This window comes from Triticum aestivum, chromosome 5B (assembly GCF_018294505.1).
Source record: "Triticum aestivum cultivar Chinese Spring chromosome 5B, IWGSC CS RefSeq v2.1, whole genome shotgun sequence".
Taxonomy (NCBI): Eukaryota; Viridiplantae; Streptophyta; class Magnoliopsida; order Poales; family Poaceae; genus Triticum; species Triticum aestivum.
Window position 1 is genome coordinate 141,228,060 of NC_057807.1, and position 11,941 is coordinate 141,240,000.

Genomic DNA, 11,941 nt, shown 5'->3' on the forward strand with positions numbered 1-11,941 from the left:
AGTCGTTGCCTCTATGCCAAGGCCATTGCCGAGTTACCCCAGGACCCGTGGAGTCATGCACAGAAAAACCAAGTCTGAAGACTACCGTGACCGTGTATCTCGCCAAGTACCACTACCGTTCCTCAAGACCGCCAAGTTCGACTACACAGTGATGCGTCAAGTACCTCTACCGTCGACCCCGTGGGCGTCAAGTTCCTCTCCGAAACGTGTACCACTACTGTCGACCCGAACATCTACGAACCGTGTACAACTACCATCGCCGTGTACGACTACTTCCACTATCGTCGCGAGAACAACTACTTCCACTACATCACGAGAACGTCTACTTCCCTCTACGAAACTCGACCCGCCCCGAAAACGCACGCTTCAAAGGTATAACCCGAGACGACCGTGATGAGATGCCCTTGCATGTATGAGATGTACCATATGTTTGCACCATGTCCGAGTTATCTTTGCTCGTTTCTCGTTTGCCATGCCGCCGTCCCGTGGGAACCCGGAATCTGGGAGCACCCCACCATCCTTGCATGACACGCTCACGCCCACTACTTTTGCACTGGTATCTCCATGAGCAACAGGAAACGATATGTTGCCATGGCACCATTTTCGTTATCGTTGCCGTGGCACCCCTTTTGTTCCGCCATGGTGACCAAATGCCTCGTATCATGCTCATGTCAACATTTTCTTAAAAATTGCATAAACCTTGATTATGTCATCCGCATCATGTTAACAACATTTAAAATGTTTTAAACTGTGTTTGCTTTAAATTGCTAAATGATATGGGGATTTTCTGGAATTGTTGTTTGTTGTTCCGGCCTCATTTAAACTTGCTTAAATTGTTAGTTTAATTATGCTTCACCCCTTGCCATGTTTAATAACATTTAATATTGTTGGGTACCTAACCGAGAGAGAACTAAATAATTGATGTGGTGTTCCGTCAATATGCAACTCGTTGCATATTGAGCTCCACTTAATTTGTAGTATTGTTTGTTGCACTTTGCCATGTCATGCCTCATTAAACCGGACATGCATCATACTTGTTTGTGCATCATGCCATGTTTATGCTTGTGTGTTTACCATGTTGTATGCTTCTTTCCGGTTTGCTTCTCTCGTTAGCTTCGGTTCCGTTCCGGAGTTGTGAGGATTCGTTCGACTACGTCTGTTTGTCTTCTTCATGGACTCGTTCTTCTTCCTATCGGGATTTCAGGCAAGATGACCTTTACCCTTGATATCACTTCTATCTTTTCTTGCTAGTTGCTTCGTTCTATCGCTATGCTGCGTTACCTATCACTTGTTTATCATGCCTCCCATATTGCCATGTCAGCCTCTAACCTTTCGCCCTTCCTAGCAAACCGATGCTTGGCTATGTTACCGCTTTGCTCAGCCCCTCTTATAGCATTGTTAGTTGTAGGTGAAGTTGAAGATTGCTCCATGATGGACATGATTATGTTGGGATATCATAATATCTCTTATATTATTAATGCATCTATATATTTGGTAAAGGGTGGAAGACTCGGCCTTATGCCTGGTGTTTTGTTCCACTCTTGCCGCCCTAGTTTCCGTTATACCGGTGTTATGTTCCCGGATTTTTGCGCTCCTTACGCGGTTGGGTGATTTATGGGACCCCCTTGACAGTTTGCTTTGAATAAAACTCCTCCAGCGAGGCCCAGCCTTGGTTTTACCATTTGCCACCTAAGCCTTTTTTCCCTTGGGTTCTGCAGACTCAAGGGTCATCTTTATTTTAACCCCCCCGGGCCAGTGCTCCTTCGAGTGTTGGTCCGAACTGAGCTTCCTGCGGGGCCACCTCGGGGCAACTTGAGGGTTGGTTTTACTCGTAGCTAGTCTCATCTGGTGTTGCCCTGAGAACGAGATATGTGCAGCTCCTATCGGGATTGTCGGCGCATCGGGCGGCTTTGCTGGTCTTGTTTTACCATTGTCGAAATGTCTTGTAAACCGGGATTCCGAGTCTGATCGGGTCTTCCTGGGAGAAGGTATATCCTTCGTTGATCGCGAGAGCTTATCATGGGCTAAGTTGGGACACCCCTGCAGGGTATAATCTTTCGAAAGCCGTGCCTACGGTTATAGGCAGATGGGAATTTGTTAATGTCCGGTTGTAGATAACTTGACACCAGATCCGAATTAAAACGCATCAACCGCATGTGTAGCCGTGATGGTCTCTTTTCGGCGGAGTCCGGGAAGTGAACACAGTTTTGGGTTATGTTTGACGTAAGTAGGAGTTCAGGATCACTTCTTGATCATTGCTAGTTCACGACCATTCCTTTTGCTCTCTTCTCTCTCTTATTTGCGTATGTTAGCCACCATATTTGCTTAGTGCTTGCTGCAACTCCACCTCATTACCACTTCCTACCCGTAAGCTTAAATAGTCTTGATCTCGCAGGTTGTGAGATTGCTGAGTCCTCGTGACTCACCAGATACTACCAACAGTTGCAGGTGCCGATGCTACCAGTGCAGATGATGCAACCGAGCTCAGATGGGATCTCAACGAAGACCTTGGTCATTGCTATGTATCGTTTCATGTTGATCAGTAGTGGAGCCCAGTTGGGACGATCGGGGATCTAGCAGTTGGGTTATCTTCTTTTCTTTTGGCTTCGTCCGTAGTCGGACTATGTGTGTACTCTGAATGATGTATGATTTATTTAAGTACTTGTGTGAAGTGGCGATTGTAAGCCAACTCTTTATCCCATTCTTGTTCATTACATGGGATTGTGTGAAGATGACCCTTCTTGCGACAAAACCACAATGCGGTTATGCCTCTAAGTCGTGCTTTGACACGTGGGAGATATAGCTGCATCGTGGGTGTTACAAGTTGGTAATCAGAGCCATCCCCGACTTAGGAGCCCCCTGCTTGATTGTTTGCTGGCGTTGTTGAGTCTAGAAAAAAATGTTTTGAGTCTTAGGATTATATATATCGGAGAGTAGGATTCTTTTTACTCATCAGTCCCTTCGTCGCTCTGGTGAGGTCTCCTGACATAGATGTTTTGACTTTTCTCTCCTCAAATTTCACTAAAAAAAATTTAGGATCACGCAGGTATCTTGGGATCGTTTCGATATTCTTATGACGAGAACATTGTTCTTGGTGCCTCTTGACATTTAGGGGTTGTGGCAGTGTCCCGGGGAGTTGAGCTTCGAGGTGTTGTTGTCATAATTTTATCGTTGCAGTTCTGGAATACCTGAGTTTTGCCGACATCGAAAATCTCTTTTATGCAGTTTTTGGTGAGATAACCTCGACGTCATCCAGTACTGGGGAGTTCGGGAGTATTGCCATAGCTCGTATAACGGATGCTTTTCGAAGGTTGAGGTACACGATTTCCGAAGGTTTCTTGGTTATGTGTTGACGGATGGATACAGCTTGGATGTAGGGATTGTTAGTTTTGGGTGAGATATATATTGCTTCCCCTGTATCCCCAACACCTGATTGCATAACCAGAAAGTTTCGGGAGTTTTATAGGTGGGAATTCAAGTAGCTCTAGTTTTGTTTTCTTTATGATAGATGCATGATATGAGATTGGGGTTCGACGTCTAGTGGTCCGCCTTTCCAAGGTCATTTTTACAGTGGTCTCGTTGTGTCTTAAAGAACCCTTGGCTATGCTGGTTCGGGGAGACTTCATATGTCATGTGCACTGCCTTGTACATGATGGTGCTGTACACTCGAGTCCGTGTGGGCCCCACCATGAAAACTTCGGACGGAATCTCTATCATATGTTTGTTCCGGCTTATTCTGCAAGCCAAATCCTTTGTTTTGTTTTATTTGTGGTATTCAAGTTGCTTCGACGTCAAATGTTGAATCCATACCTTTCCTAAACGGTGTTCTCATATTGGTATGTGAATACTAATCCTTCTTGATCATCGAGGTCGTCATGTTAATTCTTTCCAACCGGCGTGCTTCTCTTCAAGTGGATCCGATCGTTTCAACATTTGCGAGATCAATTCTAAGTTTTCTCAACGGTGTTTGTTTCATCCGTCCCAAGTTGTCTTTATTTTCCCGCCCTCCCACCCTTTTTCTTCAAGGACTCAGATTTCTTAATCATGTATCCTTTTATTTGTGAGGAGTCTCTTCATTCATTTCTTTCAATGTTCTTATCCGGTGATTTTCCATGAAGATGCTCAACAATTTCAAGTTCATCAACCTTCGTTGTTGTTTCTTCTCTGGTGGATCCAATTCAAGCTTTCGGTGTTGATCATATCCCTTTCCTCATTTCAAATGCTTTCTCATGCCGGTGCACCTCTTAATCATTCACTTCTCGATATTCCTTCGTTCTCAAGTGTTGAATATATCTCAGGAGGCTCGTCTTTTCATTCAAGATCCGTTCAAGCTATTTGGAGATTATTATCTCATTCAAGCCATTTAATTCAACCAGTGCAATCTCTATTCAAAATCGTTCAATGGTGTTTCCTTTTGAGTGGGCCCTAACCCATAGGTCTTTTTTCTAGGATCTTACATGACTCTCCTAATTTTCCCGGAGCTATTCTCAAATTCATTTCCAAGTTTGACGTAAGAATGAATTTTCATCAGTCATATTCTTTCTCCAAGATTGCTTTCAAAATATTTTCAGCGTTGGTTCATCATTTCTATTCTTCTTTGTTCCGAAGTGCCTCAACAATTTTGGTGGTTCTTGTCATCATTCTCAACATTTGAAGACCGAAGAAGGATTTCTCTTAAATCTTGCTCCATTCTCTTCAAGGTTCATGGTTCTAGCTTGATGCCAAACTTTCATAATTGTTTTTGATTGTGAGAGTTCTTTTCACCCATCCAGAGCAATTCAAGAGTCTCTTCAGTTTGATTCTCCGGAGCCCATCTTCTCAGAATTATTCATTCCAGCTTTCATCTCTTGTTCTCCAAATCTTACCCGTGCATCGTTCAAATATCCTCTAATCAGTTCATGGCCTCTTCGTTCTCATGTATCCAAATCCCCTCAAGTATCTTCGTTCATTTTCCAATTCTTCTCGGTGATTTGTGCCTTGCTACTTTCATTTTCAATTCTTACGGTGGTTCGTTCAAGATTTCTCTTCCTTCGTTATCGTATCAATTCATTCGTTCTTTTGCTCTTTCAATCCCACCGATGGTTCCATCTATACCTTCTCAAGTTTACGCTATATCTCTCTTAATCCTTTCTACGGGAATAAGTAGTATGCCAAAACCATTGCTTGTCATCAATTTAAATTGGTGAAGGATATGCATAACGTAATTCTTATTATTGTTTCATCCAAGTGATCTAGTTTCTTCTTTCCAGAGTTGTTCATCATGTCACATTTCTCGGTTTGAGATGCTTCATCTTTTCTTTTCGTGAGTTCCAAGTTTTCCGCATTATCTCGTCACGAAGCTCCATCTAAATCATCGCAAGGCTTCATCTTGTGTTTTCAACTTCTCTTTCTTTTTATCATCCTTTTATTACCGGAGTTCTTCATGGAGGTTCTACATGGTGGTTCGTCAAGGATTCTTTTCATTCTTCAATTGTTCTTCAAGATTTCTCTCGAAGTTATGACCCGCCAAGCTATACTCTAAAATAAACATGGTGCCCAACACATGTTTTGTTTTGAGGAGTTCAAGCATTCTTCATCGTGCATCCCGAAGTGCAATTCTTTCTACCTTATCTTTTGAGGTGGTGTTATGTCACTCTTGACAATTAACCTTGGTGATTCAAGTTGTTAAGATTGAGGTATTTTAAATCCATTAATCTCTTCGTTGGAGTTATCTTGGGTTATATTTCACCTACAGCCTTCCCTAAGGAGTGTTGCTTTTGTGGTGCTTATCAATGATCCAAGTTATCTCTCTATCATCTTGGTGGAAGAAATTTTTCATCTCGTCGGTGTTATCAATTATATTATTTGTTTCCGTAGTGGTAGAATTTCACCTCAATTTTGAGATGTTTTCCATGAGCCCACTACAAGCTTATTCATTTTGTTGTTGGTTTTCCAACAACCCCCTTTTAACCTTCTTGGAAGGGTGCTTTCCAAGTTCATTTTTTTTGCAAAAGTTGTCTTTTTCTTCTCCATTCTATTATTCCAATGATCTATCTTCTATTCTTTCTCCCGGAGACATTGTGATGTTGCTCTCTTCACTCATCTTCTCGTATTGAGGATCGTGTTCTTTTCGTGCTTATCCATCTAACTAGAGTGTTGTGTCATCTCTTCAAGTTCTTTCATCTTATCAAGTTTTGCCTCTCGTTTCAACCAGAGTGGTTCCAATTCCTTCTTGTCCATTGTACTCGTCATTCATAGCTTTGCAACCTCCAAGGTTCACATGGTGTTCCTTGTTTCTATTTTCTACCGCAGTGCTCTCAACTGTGTTCAACTCCGTTGTGTTCTTTCTTTCAACTTTTCAACCTCTCAAGGTTCTTTGGTTTCACTCATTGGTCGAAGAAGCAACTTAGTTTTACCTCTTCTCTTCCTCTTCCGTTTCTCTCCGGTGCCATCCTAGATCTCGGGACAAGATCCTCTTGTAGTAGTGGAGTGTTGTAACGCCCCGAGACCGGAGCTCCAGAAGACTTCCAGCTATTCCGAGTTTCGCCGTCTGTTTCATTTGTGCTTGCTCTTTTATTTTTTGCTTTGCATCATGTCATCATGTCATTTAATTTTTAAAACTCTTCCAAATAAATTGCATGGATCTTCGGTCCATTTAAATCGAGGTAAGGGTGACTTCTCTTTATAACATACCCTCCCGATATTTAGGGAGATATTATTAAATATTCCACTAATTCGGAATCACCCATAACCCACTTGCAAAATAATTCTCCATGCCTTTGTTATCTCACTTCTTGGTCTCCAACCTTGCCCATAAATTATTTCGTCATTTTCCGGAGCCCCACCGAAATCCTCAACATTTCTGGACCTTCCCAAACCTCACTTCCTATTCAAATCATTTGAATTTAATTCAAACGAGTTTGAATTTACATCTTGCAATCTTGGCCATTCCTATTTTCTTGGGTCAAACTCATTTTTTGTGAGTCCGGGAAAATTATCCCCATGCGCAAATTCTTTCCCGAACCCTCTCTCCTTTTTCTTCTCTCTAATATTTTTCTGCTAGAAAATTAGAGGGAGAGAGAAGAGAGACAGCCCAGCCGGCCTCTTGGGTCTGACCATCTAGGCCGGCCCATTCGTGCAACTAGCCCAAGGCCCAGCCGCGCCGTGCTGTTAACCCTAGCCGCACCCAGCGCTCTCCCATCGATCTCCATCTCTCCCTCGTCCTCCCTCCAGCGCCGCCAGCGCTCGATGCTCCCACCTCCCTGCCCGATCCCACTTCTCTTCTTCGACCCCTCCTCCAGCGTCACGAGTCTTGGTCATTTTGCCCATGAGGCATGGTTCGCATGTGTCAAATGATTCATAATCGAGAGACTCCAAAAGTCCATCAGCATGGAGCTTCTTCATGCGCTTGACACCAATGTGACCAAGGCGGCAGTGCCACAAGTATGTGGGACTATCGTTATCAACTTTACATCTTTTGGTATTCACACTATGAATATGTGTAACATTACGCTCGAGATTCATTAAGAATAAACCATTAACCATCAGGGCATGACCATAAAACATATCTCTCATATAAATAGAACAACCATTATTCTCGGATTTAAATGAGTAGCCATCTCGTATCAAACGAGATCTAGATACAATGTTCATGCTCAAACTTGGCACTAAATAACAATTATTGAGGTTTAAAACTAATCTCGTAGGTAAATGTAGAGGTAGCATGCCGACGGCGATCACATCGACCTTGGAACCATTCCCGACGCGCATCGTCACCTCGTCCTTTGCCAGTCTCCCCTTATTCCGCAGCTCCTGCTGTGAGTTACAAATGTGAGCAACGGCACCGGTATCAAATACCCAGGAGTTACTACAAGTAATGGTAAGGTACACATCAATTACATGTATATCATATATACCTTTAGTGTTGTCGGCCTTCTTGTCCGCTAAGTATTTGGGGCAGTTCCGCTTCCAGTGACCCTTCCCTTTGCAATAAAAGCACTCAGTCTCAGGCTTGGGTCCATTGCTTAACTTCTTCCTGGCAACTGGCTTACCAGGCGCGGCAACATCTTTGCCGTCCTTCTTGAAGTTCTTCTTTCCCTTGCCCTTCTTGAACTTGGTGGTTTTATTGACCATCAACACTTGATGTTCTTTCTTGATTTCTACCTCTGCTGACTTCAGCACTGAAAATACTTCAGGAATAGTTTTCACCATCCCCTGCATATTGTAGTTCATCACAAAGCTCTTGTAGCTCAGTGGCAGCGACTGAAGGATTCTTTCAATGACCGCCTCGTCCGGGAGGTTAATGTCCAGCTGGGACAGGCGGTTGTGCAACCCAGACATTTTGAGTATGTGCTCACTGACAGAACTACTTTCCTCCATCTTACAACTATAGAACTTGTCGGAGACTTCATATCTCTCGACCCGGGCATGAGCTTGGAAAACCATTTTCAGCTCCTCGAACATTTCATATGCTCCGTGTTGCTCAAAACAGTTTTGGAGCCCCGGTTCTAGGCTGTAAAGCATGCCGCACTGAACGAGATAGTAATCATCAGCACGTGACTGCCAAGCGTTCATAACATCTTGGTTCTCTAGGATGGGTGCTTCACCTAGCGGTCCATCTAGGACATATGCTTTGTTGGCAGCTATGAGGATGATCCTTAGGTTCCGGACCCAGTCCATATAGTTGCTGCCATCATCTTTCAGCTTGGTTTTCTCTAGGAACGCGTTGAAGTTCATGTTGACATGAGCGTTGGCCATTTGATCTACAAGACATATTTGCAAAGGTTTTAGACTAAGTTCATGATAATTAAGTTCATCTAATCAAACTATTTCAATGAACTCCCACTCAGATTAGACATCCCTCTAGTCATCTAAGTGTTACACGATCCGAGTCGACTAGGCCGTGTCCGATCATCACGTGAGACGGACTAGTCATCATCGGTGACATCTCCATATTGATCGTATCTTCCGTACAACTCATGTTCGACCTTTCGGTCTCTGTGTTTCGAGGCCATGTCTGTACATGCTAGGCTCGTCAAGTTAACCCCAAGTGTCTTTGCATGTGTAAAGTTGTCTTACACCCGTTGTATGTGAACGTAAGAATCTATCACACCCAATCATCACGTGGTGCTTCGAAACGACAAACTTTAGCAATGGCGCACAGTTAGGGGAGAACACTTTCTTGAAATTGTTATAAGGGATCATCTTATTTACTACCGTCATTCTAAGTAAACAAGATGCATAAACATAATAAACATCACATGCAATTATATAGTAGTGACATGATATGGCCAATATCATATAGCTCCTTTGATCTCCATCTTTGGGGCTCCATGATCATCTTTGTCACCGGCATGACACCATGATCTCCATCATCATGATCTCCATCATCGTGTCTTCATGAAGTTGTCACGCCAACGACTACTTCTACTTCTATGGCTAACGCGTTTAGCAATAAAGTAAAGTAATTTACATGGCGTTCTTCAATGACACACAGGTCATACAAAAAATAAAGACAACTCCTATGGCTCCTGTCGTGCTGTTAACCCTAGCCGCACCCAGCGCTCTCCCATCGATCTCCATCTCTCCCTCGTCCTCCCTCCAGCGCCGCCAGCGCTCGATGCTCCCACCTCCCTGCCCGATCCCACTTCTCTTCTTCGACCCCTCCTCCAGCGTCCCTCGCCTGTTCCCCTTCATCTCCAGCGCGCCCCATCACCGGGTCGCCGGACCTTGCCGCCTCGCCATCCGGTCCTGTCCCTCCTCTGCCTCGCCTCCTCCCGCGCACCATGCTCGATTCCCATGGACGCCGTCGCTCGTCTCCACCATACGTGTGCCTCGCGCTGGGCCTCCCTCTCTTCTTCACAGGAACAAGAAGAAGCCTTCCATGGCGGCCGATGGACCTAGCCATGGTCGCTTCCCCTCCCTCTGCGGCTCACCTCTCCTCCAACTCGCGTCGCTCCGCCCTGTGTTGACTTCGCCGGCATCGCCCCCTGCCCAAGCCGTCCCCGAGCTCCTCCTCATTGCTGCTTCGCCTGTTGCCTCCCATGGAGCTCCACCGCTAGGGCTGCTCCTCGCCTGCGTCGCTGCCTTCCCTCGCACTGCTGCTCCTCTGCTTCATCCTCTGCCGCCCGCAGCGCACGTGACCGAGCTGCCCCTGCTTTGTTTGACCACCAGAACCGTGCCAAGACGTTGCCTCTTTGCCAAGGCCATCGCCGAGTTACCCCAGGACCCGTGGAGTCATGCACGGGAAAACCAAGTCTGAAGACTACCGTGACCGTGTATCTCGCCAAGTACCACTACCATTCCTCAAGACCGCCAAGTTCGACTACACGGTGATGCGTCAAGTACCTCTACCGTCGACCCCGTGGGCATCAAGTTCCTCTCCGAAACGTGTACCACTACTGTCGACCCGAACATCTACGAACCGTGTACAACTACCGTCGCCGTGTATGACTACTTCCACTACCGTCGCGAGAACAACTACTTCCACTACATCGCGAGAACGTCTACTTCCCTCTACGAAACTCGACCCGCCCCGAAAACGCACGCTTCAAAGGTATAACCCGAGACGACCGTGATGAGATGCCCTTGCATGTATGAGATGTACCATATGTTTGCACCATGTCCGAGTTGTCTTTGCTCGTTCCTTGTTTGCCATGCCGCCGTCCCGTGGGAACCCGGAATCCGGGAGCACCCCACCATCCTTGCATGACACGCTCACGCCCACTTCTTTTTCACCGGTATCTCCATGAGCTACCGGAAACGATATGTTGCCGTGGCACCATTTTCGTTATCGTTGTCGTGGCACCCCTTTTGTTCCGCCATGGTGACCAAATGCCTTGTATCATGCTCATGTCAACATTTTCTTAAAAATTTCATAAACCTTGATTATGTCAACTGCATCATGTTAACAACATTTAAAATGTTTTAAACTGTGTTTGCTTTAAATTGCTAAATGATATGGGGATTTTCCGGAATTGTTGTTTGTTGTTCCGGCCTCATTTAAACTTGCTTAAATTGTTAGTTTAATTATGCTTCACCCCTTGCCATGTTTAATAACATTTAATATTGTTGGGTACCTAACCGAGAGAGAACTAAATAATTGATGTGGTGTTCCGTCAATATGCAACTCGTTGCATATTGAGCTCCACTTAATTTGTAGTATTGTTTGTTGCACTTTGCCATGTCATGCCTCATTAAACCGGACATGCATCATACTTGTTTGTGCATCATGCCATGTTTATGCTTGTGTGTTTACCATGTTGTATGCTTCTTTCCGGTTTGCTTCTCTCGTTAGCTTCGGTTCCGTTCCGGAGTTGTGAGGATTCGTTCGACTATGTCTGTTTGTCTTCTTCATGGACTCGTTCTTCTTCCTATCGGGATTTCAGGCAAGATGAACTTTACCCTTGATATCACTTCTATCTTTGCTTGCTAGTTGCTTCGTTCTATCGCTATGCCGCGTTACCTATCACTTGTTTATCATGCCTCCCATATTGCCATGTCAGCGTCTAAGCTTTCGCCCTTCCTAGCAAACCGTTGCTTGGCTATGTTACCGCTTTGCTCAACCCCTCTTATAGCATTGTTAGTTGTAGGTGAAGTTGAAGATTGCTCCATGATGGACAGGATTATGTTGGGATATCACAATATCTCTTATATTATTAATGCATCTATATTTGGTAAAGGGTGGAAGACTCGGCCTTATGCCTGGTGTTTTGTTCCACTCTTGCCGCCCTAGTTTCCGTTATACCGGTGTTATGTTCCCGGATTTTTGTGTTCCTTACGCGGTTGGGTGATTTATGGGACCCCGTTGACAGTTCGCTTTGAATAAAACTCCTCCAGCGAGGCCCAGCCTTGGTTTTACCATTTGCCACCTAAGCCTTTTTCCCTTGGGTTCTGCAGACTCAAGGGTCATCTTTATTTTAACCCCCCCGGGCCAGTGCTCCTTCGAGTGTTGGTCCGAACT